Below are 16,720 nucleotides of genomic sequence, written 5' to 3' on the forward strand. Positions count from 1 at the left end.
GCCAACAAGACTGACTGCACGCAGAGGTAAACCCACCACGGATCCTAGTGATGAGGCAGCTTGCTTTGCACACTAGTTTAAGTAGCCATCGACCAGTTAGTGCGCGCAGTAATCGAGGTGTTTTGCCTCTTGAGTGAACGAGAAGTGTTGTACCTTCCCTCTCTTTCATGCACGCGTATATGCCAAATTCTGCAATCCTTCTGCCTCATGCCTGAAGAAGAGTGGTTTTTTGTCTGTAACATCCAATGATGCAATAACCAATAGTTTTCACTGCAGAAATGAGACCGTTGTTGCTAAATGTTGTTGACTTGACAACAAAAGTATTCCTATACTTTGTCAATTTCGAAGTTTTCCGTAATTCTAATTTTCTTTATGTACCTCTAGTCTTCATGCTCTTTGATGTTGGACACTTCTCTGACCCAGGAATTTCCTTGAGAAGGCTTCTTCACAGGCCTCCCTCAGCATACACCCTTGCTCAGTTAGCTCTGCATTTCCAGTGCAGAATTCAGCTTGAGTGTCATCTGTTCAACCAGCAGTTCCAGCTGACCTTCTTAAGGGACATTTACTTGCCAGAGGAAGTTTTTTTTAGCTGTAGTATTTTTTAGGATCCCTGACTCTTCCTTCAGAGCAGTTATTTTTTACTGCAGTCGATTTCAAAACTCGGGGTCATTCTGAAATCCATTATCATCCACTAACTGATTTTAAAAGTCTGGTTTTTCCCATGTAGCACGCATACTCCTACAAGAAGGTTCCAACTAGTGGTTTGGTTGTTTTGTTTGTGTTTAAGTCAGTAGGAAGTACAGCTTTACATATCTAGCTCAATGATCCAAAAACTTTTCTTACCTTTTATTGCACAGCAAGGCACTGCATATTTTATTTCCAGTTTCACCCCCCCAGTTTGCCTCCTGAATTTATTGCCTCAGATACGCAGCACAATAAACTACACTTTCAGATAAGGAATGGCATTTTTTTGCTAATTATCCGAACAGAGCTAATAGCAGTGAGACACAGCAGAATTTCTTTGCATTACTAATAATTCCTTGGCACTGTACACATCAGATATAGAGGGGGAAAAAAAAAAAAAAAAAAGGAGGAGGTGGTGGCGATTGCAGTTGGAGCGGATGAGAGCAGTTCCCTCGCTTTGCTGCTCTGACGTGAGGGTGGGCAAAGCCCGTACAGGAGCAGCTGGTTGTGTAAGGCATTTGAGCTAAATCATGGGCTTTGTCAGAAGATAACGTAAGCGCCTCAGGTCGAGTTTAGGCTGTTACTTGACAGGCTTTATTGCGAACATTTTAAAGACAGTTCTAGCTCCCTCTCGTGGAGGATTAGCCACAGGCAACGTTTTCCCTATGAACAGGACGTACTGGTTACACATTTACATATTCCTGTCCCTAAAGTTTATATACTAATAAGATAAACTGTATTATTAACCAGATTAAAAAGACCTCACACTCTAATTTCTAAAAAACATATTTACTTTATCTGCACTACCTGCCTACACTGAAGCACCCCATTCATCAACACAATACATTACTTCATCTGACTTCAGCAAAGCTTCACAAGGCTCCTTTCTCTCCTCAGCGCTTCCCTGGCTCCGTCTGTGTGATACCCACCTTGCCGGCCAACCTCTAGCTCCTGCTTGCATCGTACCCCAAGATGGAAGATGCTCTTCTTGCCAGAGCTCTCCTTCAGCACTCAGCATCACGCCAAATGACGACTACCTCTAGGATAAACTGAACCGACCCAGCTCTTTTTGAAGACAATATTTATACTTCGTTCTTGTGGTTGTTTTCTGAGCTGTTTCAAAAAATTTTTACGGTGTCTCTTTCATAGCAGTGATATAAAAAGTGACATTGCAGTCTGGTAACAGAACAGCTGATGCCATATACAGAAGTAATACCCGTTTCCCTGTTCTTCCTTCGTATTTCCACTCAGTTCTCCATGGATGCATAAAATATGAAGATGACATCATCTTACTAAATGCTCACGTTTATTTGATGGTCCTTCATGATCTGAAGACCTTCCTTTCCTTCATTAAACAGAAGAGAAAAAGCAAAGTGAAACAAGAACCCAGGAGGAAAAAAGCATCATCTAGACTTAAATCCTTACAAGATGCTCCCACATTGTGTCTGACTGGTGAGAAAGTACCTTGCTGTTACATTTTTACATGAAGTTTTCTATGTGCTATTTATATAAGGAATTAATTGATATGGCATATCAAATAAACAATATTTTGTTAAGGTCAGAATTCCACCACGTGTCATGGTCATCACTGCACTTAAAGTACAGGCCACATGCAAGAAGTCAATTTTTTGTATGAAAACTGTTTTTTAAAAAGGAAGTTGTACAGCCTTATAGATACAAAAAGGAAAGTGATTGCATAACAGTAGTGTTCTGTAGCACTTAAGATGCCATTCACTACTCCTGCTGTTCATTAATAAACTAAACCAAGCAATTTTTATATGATGTGTTTTATTTTTGTCTGTATTGGTAATAGATATTGCAACTGCTAAGTTAAAAAAAAAATGAAAAAATTACCCACAAGATTGTAATAAGAGAGGTGGATGATTTTACACAGAAGCATCCTTCAGAAAAGGGTTACTTGCATTTGTTCCAGCCTCCACTGGCCTCCACTGAAGCAGTGAAATGGTTCCAGCACAGCAAAATGTTGAATTTCATCTCCATGGCTGCAAAGAGAACAAATACAACAGCTGCTTCCTAGGAAAGTGCAGCCAAAATAAGTAATATGGATGCTCCTGGAGAAACAGTGGACACCTCCTAGCCTCCCACAGGTATTCTAGGCTTGAAAATGTCTGTGTAGTCCTGATCCAATCCACAGCAGGCTACTTAATTATCCCAGGTTCAACTGTTTGGCTAGCCTAATCCTTCTTACTGTCTGAACACTCATGCCAGCAATAAATAATAAATAATAATAATAATAATAATGCTGAGTACAATCTCCCTTGAGAGAATTTAATAATTTTGATTTGAAACTTCTGTACTACTGAAATCTGAGAGAACAATAAATATCTGTCCTGGTTTTCAGCTAGGACAGTTAATATTCACAAGAAGCTGGGAGGGGATACAGCCAGGACAGGTGACCCAAACTAGCCAGAGGGGTATTCCATACCATATGACATCATGCTCAGCATATAAAGGGGTCTGGCTGGAAAGGAGTCAGTAGCTCAGGGACAGGCTGGGTGTCTGGCCGGGTGAGCAAATTTCATTGTGTATCACCTGCTTTGTATATTCTGTTAAAAGCACTTTTGTTGTTATTTCCCTCCCCCTTTGCTGCCCCACTAAACTGTTCTTATCCCAACTCACCCGTTTTACCTTTTTCTTCCGATTCTCCTCCCCATCCCACTGGGGGCAGGGGCAAGCGAACCGCCACGTGGTGCTCAGCTGCAGGCTGGGTCTAAACCACAACAACATCTTTTGCAAATTCATGCTCCTCATAAATTGAGTCTGATATACAGTGTTAATGTATCTATCTTCTCATAAATTTGTTATGTGTCTTCTTTTCAATTTAATTTTCAGAAAAACAATTACCCCCGTAAAGAATGTAATTTGCAACACCATCAATCTGCACAAATGAAGCTTAGTAAAAAAGCACAACATACTTTCATTATGGTTCTTGTGACTGGTCTTTGCAATGTCTTATTTCAGTATTTTGAGGCAACTCACAATCAGCAAATTCACATCCACCAGGAATTTACCCTCCTACTCAGATGAACTGGAAGAAATCAATGGCAAACACTGATTCTGCCAGTGTTGGTGGTGCTCAGACAGCCAGAGCTCCCAGCAAAGAAGACTTGCACAGAGTATTTTTTTTCTGGCAAAAATATTTTTTTAAATATATTACAGGATTGAAAAAAAAAACCAAACCCCAAAAACCCCAAGTGTGCCTCCTCATTCTACCTTTGAACATAAACACAAAGTATATCATGCAAAAAAAACTATGTATGTGTCTTGTTAAAACCTCCAAAACTCTGATAAAATCATAACTTTAGGCTTGTTACCATCATTATAGGCCAAGGCAATATTTTATTTGTGCACAAGTAATCAAATTATATCTTAATTGCTCGTCACTAGGCAACCATTGATTTTAAGTGATCAGTTCTCGAGGATAAAGAATAAGGTAAACATAACCAGGAGTTACCAGCCTTTTAAATAATCATTAAAACCAAAGAATCACTCTTTTCTCTCCCCAGAAAACTACTCTTTTTAACTCACAGCTTCAAAGAATCACAGCAGGTACATTTGTGTGGTTTTGCTAAATCAATCCCTGCTTTTAATTATGTAGGGGATATAAAACTGTACCAAAAAAGAAAATGAAAGTAAGTGAGATGGACTTTAGTGTGTTGTAAATCTTTTCTAAAGCTCAGGGCTAAAAGGTACTATTGGGCCATTTGACTGTGTCTCCTACAACCTCCTAGGAAGAGTATTTTCATATTGTTAATACACTTTTTTTTTTTTTTGGGTCTCTTTTTACCTCTGCCACAGTATACCCTAAGCACTTCTTCTAATGGAAACTGCTCCAGAAATGTGTTTTCTCCCTTGGTTAGCTGTTTAGCCTGAAGTTATTTGTAACCTATTTATGTGCATTTGTTCTGGCATCAGGCACCTGTTAGTTATCTAGCTGTTTCCCGTTGTGCTCAGTCTCCAGATTTACCCATAAGTTACAATCCCATTCTCTGTCTTTGGTAGGCAAAAGAGATCAGCCTGTTAGCTTCCTTTTGTACCAGAGGATCTCTGCCCCCTTACTATCCAGTTCTTGTCAATTTTTATCTCTCTTGAGTATCTTCCCGTCCCCTTCTTCCAGATCTGTTTTCCAACAATGCCTTACCACTATTTCCTCTCTTCACGGAAGGTGTATTTCTGGATGACCTACCAGTTGTATCTGCCTAGAAGTGAAGAACTGATCCGGCATGATTATTCCTTAAAATAAGTCATACAAGGTGGCAAGGAGACAAAAACAAACAGTCCTTCTACAGAACACTTCAGACATCTGTACCAGAGAAAGAAATGTAGGAAACTGAACAGAAGACCCTGAACATGTCAAATATTAAGTGTGATTATCTGTGCCAGTTAGCATAACTGAGAATGGATGGGGTAATTCGTGCAGGCTGGATGTGCAGCAGACTAAGCCTGTTCAGGAAGACAGCTGGAGTGGGGGAAGAGACATGCCGTCACCGCGTGCCGGGGGTACCCCCTAAGCGCAGGGGTAGTGCAAGATGTTACACTGGAAGTGACCAGGTAAAGGTTAGGAGACCCAGCACCCTGTCAGGAGACTGACCCATATAGTTGTCCAAAAATCTGTCTCCTAGTGTTGGGAAAGAAAAGCAAACTCTATTAATGATTTGGGTGTGGGTGTGTGAGGGTGGGGGTATGTGTGGGTGTGGGTGCAGTTTGACAGAGAAGGTGAAGAAAGGAGTGAGAGAAGGAGACTTCTAATCGTCAGCAGTGCTTCTAGGAGAATCAGCTTTGCATACATAGGCAGGTCAAGTAGCAGAATCATTACATGCTAGTTTAGCATTTCTAGGAAAAAAAGAGGCAGAAAAAGAACAGTGGACACCAAGACAGAAGACACCAGTTTCAAAGAAATAATTATATTTCACTGGCAGAAAAATAGTACATTCCTTCAGAGAAAAATTAAAGCAATTGCACCATCTGAAAAAACAGAATAAGGAAACTTAAGAGATCAGCTTGACAAAGTTGTGGGTCCTCAATAATCTAAACTCAAGAAGAAAGTATACAACAGGAAATGAATGAGGAGCAAAAAATTTTTTCAAGCATGAAGGACAGAATGAGGCTGTCCAAGGCACAAAGTCGGATCCAACGGGCAAAGGTCATAAAGGACAGAAGCAAACACTCTGTCCACACATATCCACACACATTCTAAGGCGAAAAGCACAGAAAGAGATGGCACGGAAAAAGGTAATGTTTATTCATTGTCTACTTTAGAGTCAGATTCACACATTTGTAGTTTGGTTTTGTATTGACTTACTCTTACCAGCTGCAGATCTTTCACATCTTCCAATGACAGGCTTGTTTGAAATCTGAATTCTAAGCCTTGCACCCAGCTAGTTATACATTGCCTTGGCCATATTTCTCTAGCTTATTCACTGTGCAAGCATGTCATAAATAACAGTATCAAAAGCCCTAATAATGCCGAGATAGATTAAATGTACTGCTTCCTCTCTGTCCAAAAGACACGCTATCCTATCAAAGAAAGAAGTAATACTGGCTCGACACAACTTACTGATTATAATTCATCTCAATTTGATCTTTCAAGTACTTACATGTATTTGGAATATTTTATTCCAGAATTTATCTGGAAATTGGAGTTAGTTGACTTGTCTACAACCTCCCACCCATCCCTTTCCTTCCCTTCCCCCTCTTCCCTACTAAAAATAAGTACCACATCTGTTTTCTCAGTACCTTCTCTGTCTTCCAAGTTTGCAGACAGTGCAAGCAGCTCTGATTTTCAAACAATCATCTCAAAAAATTTTAATTTGGGGGTGCCTAAAATGTTGGCTGATGCAACATCCTGCGTCTTCATTACTGTTATGAATTCTATTACTGAAGAAGGACAATAGCTCTTATAGTATAAATTACAGACAAGCCTCCCTACAAAGAATATTTCCAAATAGCTCAGAATCAGAGGTAGAATCAGAGGCAAACGAACAACCCCCTGTTGAAATTAAGACTGTTGGTATGAAGCCTAGAAGTCTGCACTTCACATAAAGTAAAAAATTAACAGGAATATGTTAAAATAATCCACAAAAATTCTGATTATCTTTTATGTAAGGGTGCATCAGATATCCTAGTTTAAAAAAATGGAAAGAAAGAAAACTGGGAACATGAAGTGAAAAAGATTAATATATTACAATATTATGTTAACGCTAATGAAGGTCATAAAAATACTGGATACTATTTAATTTATTTCATGGCATATTTGTTTTCTCTCCTCATTTCTGAATGAAACTACTTGAATAGGCAGATACTTCTAATCACTACATTCCCCAAAGTAAACTAGAGTATCCTGAGAAAGGAGAGTCTTGGCTGAAATCAAAGACAAGAAAGAAATCCATATCTCATAAGAGATGTCTAGTCTTTGACACTTTCAGTACTCTTTCTTCATGCTTGCTGATTCATTTCTTGACTCTCTCCTTCCTGGAAGTCTTAGCTACTCGGTGTCGCACCCTTCGCTCATATATCTTTTGAACAGGAACATAATTTTTACTGAGTGCTGACAGCTTGTCATCTTTCTCCCAAGAATTCATACCGAGAGATGCTGATCTTGTGGTATATCCAAGATTGAAAGAATCTGCTTTTGGTTTTTGCTTAATAAGCTAAAATATATAAACAGCTCTGGTACATGAGGTTGCAGTGAAGTACTGAAATTAATTTCTGTTTATTCCTCTTTCTTCTGAGCACAATTCTCTATTTTTTAATCCTTTATTTAAAAGAAGCTTGTCAGAAAAATCCTTTCCTGTTTGAGAAGAACTTGGAGAATTCAAGCTCAGGGTCAGAAGGACAAGGACCCATCCTCCCCCAGCCCAAGCATGCCTACCTGGAACCCTGTTTTGCAAAGCTGGTGCAATACACAGAACCCTAACGGGGTTACACTACTTCTTCCTGTTACTTCTAACAGCAGTGTTTGACCTCCTCTCAGGAGAAAGTCCCTCAGAGTCATTTTGCAGTTCCTCCTTCTTTCTCCAGTGACGGGTTCAGAAATAAAGAGCTAGCCTACAGAAACTCTGGGTTTATATTCTCACCAGTTTTCAAGCCTGAAGAGTTGTTAAAAAATTCCACATCATTCAGACATGCCTATACCTGAAATCATGACAATAGAGGCAAAGACTCAGCATCTTGGAGTTTTACTCATATAAAATAATCCTCATTAATTAGGCTGGGGAAAAATCAATTTTAAATATATCTCATGTACTAGACCACCATAATGCCATGTCATACCTCTGAAGAAGAAGTCGTCTAACAAATAAAAAAAAATATCTGAGAATAGAGTGGATATGCAAAAGAGCACATAAAATCATATAAAATGAATGGCTTGTTCAAGTTTGTTTAGTTGTTTGTTGGGTTTTTTTTAATTGAGAGGGAAGTCTTGGGTGGCTGTAATTTTATTGCAGGGGGTGTTACCCTTATTTAATATTAGAATGGCAGTTCTCAAATGCTTTTATCACAGGGCTGTATCTCAATGGATATACAGAGCTCACTACTTCCATTCACAGTCCAGATCTGTATCTACCCTGCAGAACGGCATGAGATACCATCCTGTAAACACTTAGTGTCTGGAGCAGTGCCTGCACAACATGATCAGCCAACTGTCTTAAGGCAACCAGCAAGTGTTCTGCAGACCAGCAATTCCAAAACTCTTCAATGAACAAATATTTAGAGCATCTATGTCTGCAAAAATGTTTTCTTACTACATTTTCCAAACCCACAGAATAATCTTCAGAGAGATGTAAAGGTGGCAAAAGGCCTCCAGCAAACACCATTTCAACAGCAGTACTCCTTTTAAGCTCTGCAAAACGCACACATGCATGCTCACACAAACTCATACATGCTCATAAATGTACTCTATCATAATTTGTCAGGGCAACACAAACCTGGGGACAAAACCATGAGCACACTGTAGTGTCATTCACTTTTGACATTTCCTGTTTAGAAAAGGGCAAACAAATTCTGGTTCTGCTCCATTAGGAAAAAAACCATCGTGAAGAACCATACAGCTGTGTTAGGACACTTCAGATTTACGCCTAAGCCCTGCTCCTGCACAGAGTGGTGGTAGTACAGCACCACGTACTGTAAAAAACCCAGCTGCAAATGCACCAGGACCAAATCATGCTTGGTTTTCTCTAGCTTTGCCTATCAAGTTGGCTGCAAACTGCAAGGTTTCATAATTCTTTCTCTCATGTTGATTAGTATTGCAACAAAGTGCAATTTTATATTGAAGCTACTCCTTCAGTCAAGGCACTGGGTTTCTTCCACCCAGCTGCCAATTTTCACAGAACCTGGAGGAATTGCGTATCTTCATGATTGCTGACTGGCTGCTTGCATTAACCAATGAAACCAGCATTTTGGGATAAGAAGGTACAAATTCAGTGAAAGCACTGCTGGAAAGGTAGCGTTAGGCTAAGAGGAGGAGGCTGCAGTGACAATATAGTGAGTAGGGAGGGACTCCTTGCACAACGTATTTGCTCACAAGCCAAGTACTAACTGGCTCTAAATAAGCTCTCTTTAGTAAAGTACTGACTACAATTAAACATTTCCAAAATTGTTTTAAGTTGATTATAGTTCTAAGGTTTGGAAATCTTGGTTCTAACAAACTTATTTATTCTACTGAACCTTTGAAATTTTTTCTCCTGACCACAAGAATTAACATCTTATTTATTTTTGGCAGGGAAAAGGGTTGATAATGAGGATTGTCTAATTCTTATATAATCCTCTTACTAAAAAGGAAGAAGCTCTAAGGGAAAAAGTAAATATAGATGTTTTATAGTCTGAGACTACACACAAAATATTAGTACTCTGACAGTTTTGGTTGCACATTGGTAATTGGTTTAAAACCAACTGTAGAATAACTTTAAAATACATTACATATATAAAATCCATAACGAGATTCTATCAAATAAGAAAGTAAAACCTGTGCTTTTAAAAGGACACCTTTGTGATATTCAGACATTAGGTATTGTTTGTGGTCTTACCAGACCTATGTCCAAAAACTACTGCATTATAGCATGACCTAGTGCTACAAGGAAGTCAATTATTTAATAAATGTTTGAATCACTAAAGTTTGTAAAACAAAAGTTACATCCTTCACTGTCAACACTTCACATCCTCACATATCAAAACATGTAAAAAAAATAAAATCATTAGGGCACCACTTCTCAGAATAGGAGCCTGAATAGAACTTTAAGATTAATTAGGAAGACAACAGGTATTCCAGAAACTGACCCACTTCTGCACAGGTCTTTTTGTTTATTTTTTCTAATTGCATTCTTTCCAAGAATGCAGAATCTAGATCGAGAAGGAGACACCTGTAGAATGTGGCACATTAGGAAAGTTTGGTGTATTTGGAAGGAATTAGTAGAAGCTAAACTACTATGAAAAGTCATCTAATCCATTTATGATGCACATACAATTTCAGATAGCTACATACAACAGGAGGTCAGAATGTTATAATCTCAAATAAACCAGCAGCTATAGGAATACTTATTAAAACTTCTGGAAGTACACACCATATCTGACCCTATTAAACTGGCATCCATTAAAGATATGGCCTAAGCCAGAAACAAGCTACAGGGAAAGTTTCATAACCACTGCAGTGTACAAATTCAATGTGTAAAAACGTCAGCCACTTACATTTCCAAACCGGTGAGACTACAGCTCCTGTTATCAGAGCACAGTATTTGATGTAATCCCCCAAGCATGTTTTGTAGCTAACAAAAAGGTAAACACGTCTACACAGAATTTAACTTCGCCGTCTACCTAGACTGCCAAGTCTCAGTTGGTATATGTCGGCCAAAATCTGTTACACTAAACAAGCATTGCGTAACATGTCTCTCCCAACCTCTGGGCTGGGCTCCACTCACCTAAAGTAGTAGACAGAAGACAAGGACTCCAAACGACTGTTGGGCGTTTCTGGCTTTGGAGATGAGACTGAAGAGATATATTCTCATTTTTGCAAGCTGCTGAATTTAGGCATTTTTCTTTGTTAAAGATCTACTCAGAATTCTCAAATGTGATTTCAGGTAAGGTCAAAACTGCATTCACCTCTATCATAAAAGGGGGGTAGTCAAAACCAAAAAAGCATATTTGTTGAATAAGTCTTTTTTAATCAGAGCTCGAACAGTTTTTATTCTACAGAAACGTCTGAAATAACATGGCATGTTGAGATGTACAATTATTCACTTCAATTAAAAAATATCAGGAGCTTTATGACTATCAGTATTACTCAATACTTAAGTAGTACAGTTCAGAAGTTTTTGGCTTACTGACCCGTTTGACTTGAAGCTCCACCAGAGATAATATATGTGTATCATAACTAATTCTTCTGGTTTCTAACAGGTCTTCATATGCAATAATTATCTTCTACTTTGTGAAACCATAGAGCATTACTTCTACCTAATGTGTCATTTTCTTCAGGGCAAGAGGCAAATGACCTATCAGATAAAAAATACTACTATCTGCATGCTTCTTTTTCCATGTCAAAGGAGCAATCAGGAGGACACTTAGTAGTGGTAGTTCTGAGTGCTGCAGCCACCCGTTAATTTTAATGACACTACTGAGTGACAGTGGCACTTAGCTGAAGCAGTTAACTGCATAATAATCACTGTGGTGCATGGCACTGGATTCAGTTAGCATCACACTTACTAGTTTATCAGTTTACCACTCTACAAATCAAATAAATGCAAATATTTCCATCAGGAAAAAAACATTTGCCTTGGCATTTCTACCGATAATGCTTTTTTTTGCATATTTTATTCAGAAGTATGTATGTCTCAAATCAATCTGTATTCATGCCCCTATAAAGGCAAAAAGTTGATTGTCTTACAGATGGCACAGAAAAGGGAAAGCAAACAAAATCTTCATTGGTTATTGAAAAGGAGGAAGATTGCTTTTTGATAAAGGACAAAACAAATAATAAATTACATGAGAAACAGCATGCAAATGTTTCCATCATATGCAAAACCTTTTATTTTGGCCCTACCTACGTGGAGCAATGAAGTGCTTTCCACCAGCCTTTGCCATGTGCTCTCCACGCTGCTCCAGAGTAGCGGTCCTTCTTTCCCAGCCTACTGCAGGCACCCTCAAACAGCAAGGGAAGGGCACCCTTTACCATTTGCATGCACAGGCAGAGCCAGCAAACACTGACAGATATCTGCAAAAGCCAGCACAGACATTTGCTATAGCTGACATCTCGTATCAAATCTTAACGGGAACATTAAAAATGCTTTGTGTGAGCCATGCCACATTTTCTTCTGCTTGTGGGCAGCTAGAGTCAACAAGTTACATGCCATTTAACAAGTATTTTTCTTCAGCATTTCCTTTCACAAGTCAACCAGCCTGTTTTTACTTAACTTTTCCTAGAATGATCCATCAATAATATTGTCAGGCTGGGATCAGACATGCTTTTCTTCAGTATAAAAGTAAAGGGATGCTAGAATAAAGCAGCAGCCAAGAAGCTGTTGGATCATCAATTTTACATATAATTAAAACTAAGCATTACAGTCATCCTAGGGGCTTTTTCCAGCTTAAAAAATCTACTCTAGCCCACTTCCTTCCCTCCAAATAGCTTTGGAAGGGAAACAAAGACCTTCAACCATTTTTTTGGTGAAGATATTTTTAGTAAAGAATTATTTGCAAGATATCCCGATAATACTAGAAGCTAGAGATGTCTTAGTGAAGTATGCTTTACTCACTTTCCCCATGCCTGTATTGTGTAAATTTGTTTAATCTCCTAACTCTTCAGCACTTGTTACAGAGATAGTGAAAAATAAGAGCTATATGTGAATCCCAGTGGTCACTTCCAGGAGTACTTCCAAACTGTAAAAAACGGACAATTTAATTTTAAAAAGCATGAACACTGTGGGGAGCACCAGCAGCCAGATCTCCCTTAGTAAGCAAGTCATCCATCACATAAGCAATTTAATTCTCTTGCTGCCAAAGCTGCATTCCTGATTGCACCTTTAGCTCTTCCAGACTGTCTAGCTTATAGCCGTGTGCCAGAAATCTCCACGTGGTCCATAAAATAGTGCAGCACAAGCTGCACCTTCTCATGTCATACATGTCAGCAATCCCTTTCCAGCCTGCCCCTTTTTCAGGAACATCTCACACCTGACATAGCATTTTCTTCAGCTGCTGACTCTGTTGGGTTGACATGCAGCATGTGGTAGTTGTTTCAAACGTAGCACAACCAAAGTCTGTCTCGCCTCCGGAGCAACATGCAGAGAACTGCCTGGGTGAAAGATAAGGGTGTTTTCCAGCCTACCCACTTTTTCCCCTCCTCCTTCTCCCGTTTGTCTGGTAACCCTGTTCAATCAGGACCAGTCAAATATGATGATGTCATTTAACAGGCAAAAACCTACGTGGGAGCTGGCTGTGGCTGACACCCATGGTGCCAGCTAGCTCTGCAAACATATGCATGGTTTTGTCATTTTATTATTAAACAACTACTTTCCTTGTTTGCTCTGAGTGCAGTGATGCCAATACGCTGCAAGAGGTCAAGGTGCTGAGCAGTGGCTCAGTCCCTGACAGACACACAGCCCAGGATGTGAGCAGAGCTTCATCCCAGCTGTTACCCCTGGGGCTTTCAGCACAGGCAAGTCATAAACTGACCCCACCTTTGTCCCACCCAACCATCAGCTCATCTCCTGCCATGATAGCCAGGCTCTCACCTGTGTCTCAGGCTACCTCTGCAGAAGGAGTTTCTCACCAGGCTGATTTTTTCTGGCAGGCTTCCTGGGGACAGCTAGGAGAGCTGACTAGGGAATAAGAAACAGGCTAGCCCTTGAGTTTATTCAAAGAGGATCTCCAACATTTTCGTAATTAGTGTTGCATGGGGAAAATCATGCCCACTTCACCTTCTTGCTATTTGGGCTTTTTTTTTTTTTAAACACTATTTTAAAAGAAATATCAATCTGCCATATTTATGATCTTCAATTCCTGTCTGTGGTGGCGCAAGATAATCACAAAGTATTCTCACAAAGCGTTTCTGGAGGGAAACGCAAAATGCTGTAGCCTTCTACGCCCCTGTGCCCCTCGACTGTGCGGAAAACCTGGGAAGGTTGTCACACTGTTGGCATCAGAAGGACCTGGGAGGTAGGTATCCCACTGAATTCAGAGAGCCAAGGGATGGAAGCAGGCATCCCATTGGATTCTCTGCAGATGTGCCTTGGGGAAAATGCCTTGATCACTTTCTGAAGCTCATGTTTGAAACACCTCCTGGGCAGGGAGCAGAAGGATGTCCTCCTGTTCCCCCTCCCTAATGGGGCTACCCTGTCTTGTTCTGACCGCAGCAATTTCTTGACTGCCTGGGTAGATCTCCATCTTGGATTTTGACAAGTTTAAAGGTCATTGTATGATGTAAGATTCCTTGGTGGGCTCCTAGATAATTTGCTTACCAAAAGTTACTGACAAATTTTTATTATTTTTTTTTTCCCAAGGCAATGGCTGAGAAGATCTCTTTCAACAAAGTCAGTGAGAGGCGGGTTTCCAGCAGCTTAAGCCTGATTCCAGCACCTGATTAAAGGTTATTCCAGGATCCTTTCTCAGGTTTCCTCTGGATGAACAGAGGACACTTGTTTCATGGGGAACATGGCGTTGTGCCACACACGGACTCCAATCAGTGTGAACAGGCAGGACAGAATAGGAAAAGGCTGATATCCTTTCAAGGAACAAAAGTGGAAAACCTGATAATTGTTAGCACTTCCATACACTAGACATCTGTTGGTAACATATATGCACACTCATGTCCACATGCTGAAGTGCACTGAGAACCTAGCCCAAGAGAGATCGGTCCTTGGGAGCTGGAGTCTAACTGGTGGGGATGACAGTTGTGCCCATGCACCATTATACCTTTGTATTGTTCTTTATGCAATGAAGTTTCAAGGGAAAATACTCCTGATATTTCAGTCCAAACTCTTTTTACAATGTTAGCTTTGCAGTCATATATGCACCGCTGTACCAACTGAAGTGCTGCTTGTGAGACAGACTTGGCTTATTAACAATTTTGCAACCTGCACACATAGCATAGCTTTGTTTCTGCTATTTTACTCAGCTAGGGTGAGGCAGCAGAAGAGCCTGCTGCTGTCAAGAGGTTCATGGTCACTGGCTGCCATGGGGCTGAGGGAGTGCTCCATACCACACTTGAGTCCTACTTTTTATGAGTACAGTCTCTATTTACCATCTCCAAGTGCTAAGAGCCAAGGTGTCTTGGTTTATACAACAGGAAAGATTTTTTTTTCCTTTTACCAGAATTAGAATAATTGGTACTATCTTTGTATCTTGTCTCCTAGAGACTCACATCCCCAGAGTCTCTTTTCCTAAAAATACACAACGCTCCTTTTCCCCAGTGAGTACCCCAAGTATGGGTGCACCAGCAGTACCAGAAGTGCCTTAAGGGATCATAAGAGAAATGATGCTATGTTGTCTGCAAGACTCTGCCTCTATGGAAGAACATGTGGCAGTTCTACCACCTTGTAAATCCACTCCTAATTTAGGGGGCCAGGTTGCCAGTAATGGACTAGCACTCCCAAAAAGAGGCTCATTTCCCCCTACTGCAACCTCCATTCATCTCCTTAAATGTCCCAGTGACACAGTCTTACCTAGACATGTCTTAGCTGCCTTGCTCACAGCCGTGCCCTAATCTTAACCATACACAGAGAAAAAGGCACTAAATTGTATCATCTGGGCCAGACAAGATAACAGACAACACTGGGTGTGACACACGCTGAAAATGCCACAGCTTCTCAGTACCCATATAAAAACACATCAAATAAAACAGGTGGCAAAATGGAACTCTGCCTATATAATGGCCTGTTAATTACTGGCGAATTACTTTTCCTTTCAAAACTGTATGGCTCAGAAATCAAACAAATAAGCCAGGGATAACAAATGAGAGATGTATGGTATATTTCTTCAATACAGAGGAAGGAGCTAAAAACTGCTGAGTCAGGAAACATTTACTATTGCTTTACTAACCTTCATTAGCTGCATCTGCTATTGTTGTAATTCCTTTAAAATTAAATGTCTTTTTATAGGAATCTACCTTGAAAGAGACTCAAATCTTCAATGCAAAGTGGGGCATTCTATAATATGTTTGTGAAATCACAACAGCTTATTAAAGACTGACTAATTAGACTGTAGTAATTGTGGTGCGAGGCAAAGAGAGTCTGGACAACTGTGTTTCGTCCCTCACCATCATTTTGAAAAAAGCAACTGTTGAATATTTTGAGAACAATTTCTGAATGTCATTTAAAACAATAAAAAAGCTACTATTGACTGCTCAATCATTTCTTCCTTTTAGTTTACATCATTATTTGATCCATTTTTGTAGGTTAGAACAATTTATAGCTCTTCCTATATTTTCATTTCAGGTCACTTGCCACGTTTGAGAGCCGGTGGTGTTGCTTCCGCTGAAGGAGAGAACATAAATCAAAGACACTGAAAGGCTCAAACACCACAGAACAAGCACACACATATCCATTCACTGCTTCAAAGTCAGCCCTTTAAAATGGTTATGATAAAACAAAACCCACAGAATCTGCACACTGTTCTTAGGAAATTCTGTCCTGGTTTCAGCTGAGATGATAGAGTTAATTTTCTTCCTAGCAGCTGGTATAGTGCTGTGTTTTGGATTTAGGATGAGAATAATGTCGATAACACACTGGCGTTTTCAGTTGTTGCTAAGAAGTCAAGGACTTTTCAGCTTCTCATACTGGCCTGCCAGTGAGTAGGCGGGGGGTGCCCAAGAAGCTGGGAGGGGGCACGGCAAGGACAGCTGACCCCAACTGGCCAAAGGGATATTCCATACCATATGATGTCATGCCCCGTACTTATATAGCTGGGGGGTGGGCTGGGAGTGGGCTGAGTATTGGCTTTGGGTGGTGACAAACTGTGCTGTGCATCACTTGTATGTTCTATTATTATTATTATATTATTATTATTATTATTTTACTTTTCTGTTCTATTAAAC

The 16,720-nt window shown here is 40.0% G+C and overlaps 1 long non-coding RNA gene across 1 annotated transcript; it reads right to left on the bottom strand.

The window, feature by feature from the left end:
* Positions 1-10,621: 10,621 nt before the first annotated feature.
* LOC142600344 (uncharacterized) lies at positions 10,622-16,720 on the bottom strand. The gene is made up of 3 exons (XR_012833782.1): positions 14,148-16,720; positions 11,735-11,905; positions 10,622-10,799 (listed from the first exon to the last, which is right to left on the bottom strand). It is a non-coding gene; the product is annotated as an uncharacterized LOC142600344 (long non-coding RNA).

Source organism: Balearica regulorum, chromosome 2 (genome assembly GCF_011004875.1).
Source record: "Balearica regulorum gibbericeps isolate bBalReg1 chromosome 2, bBalReg1.pri, whole genome shotgun sequence".
Taxonomy (NCBI): Eukaryota; Metazoa; Chordata; class Aves; order Gruiformes; family Gruidae; genus Balearica; species Balearica regulorum.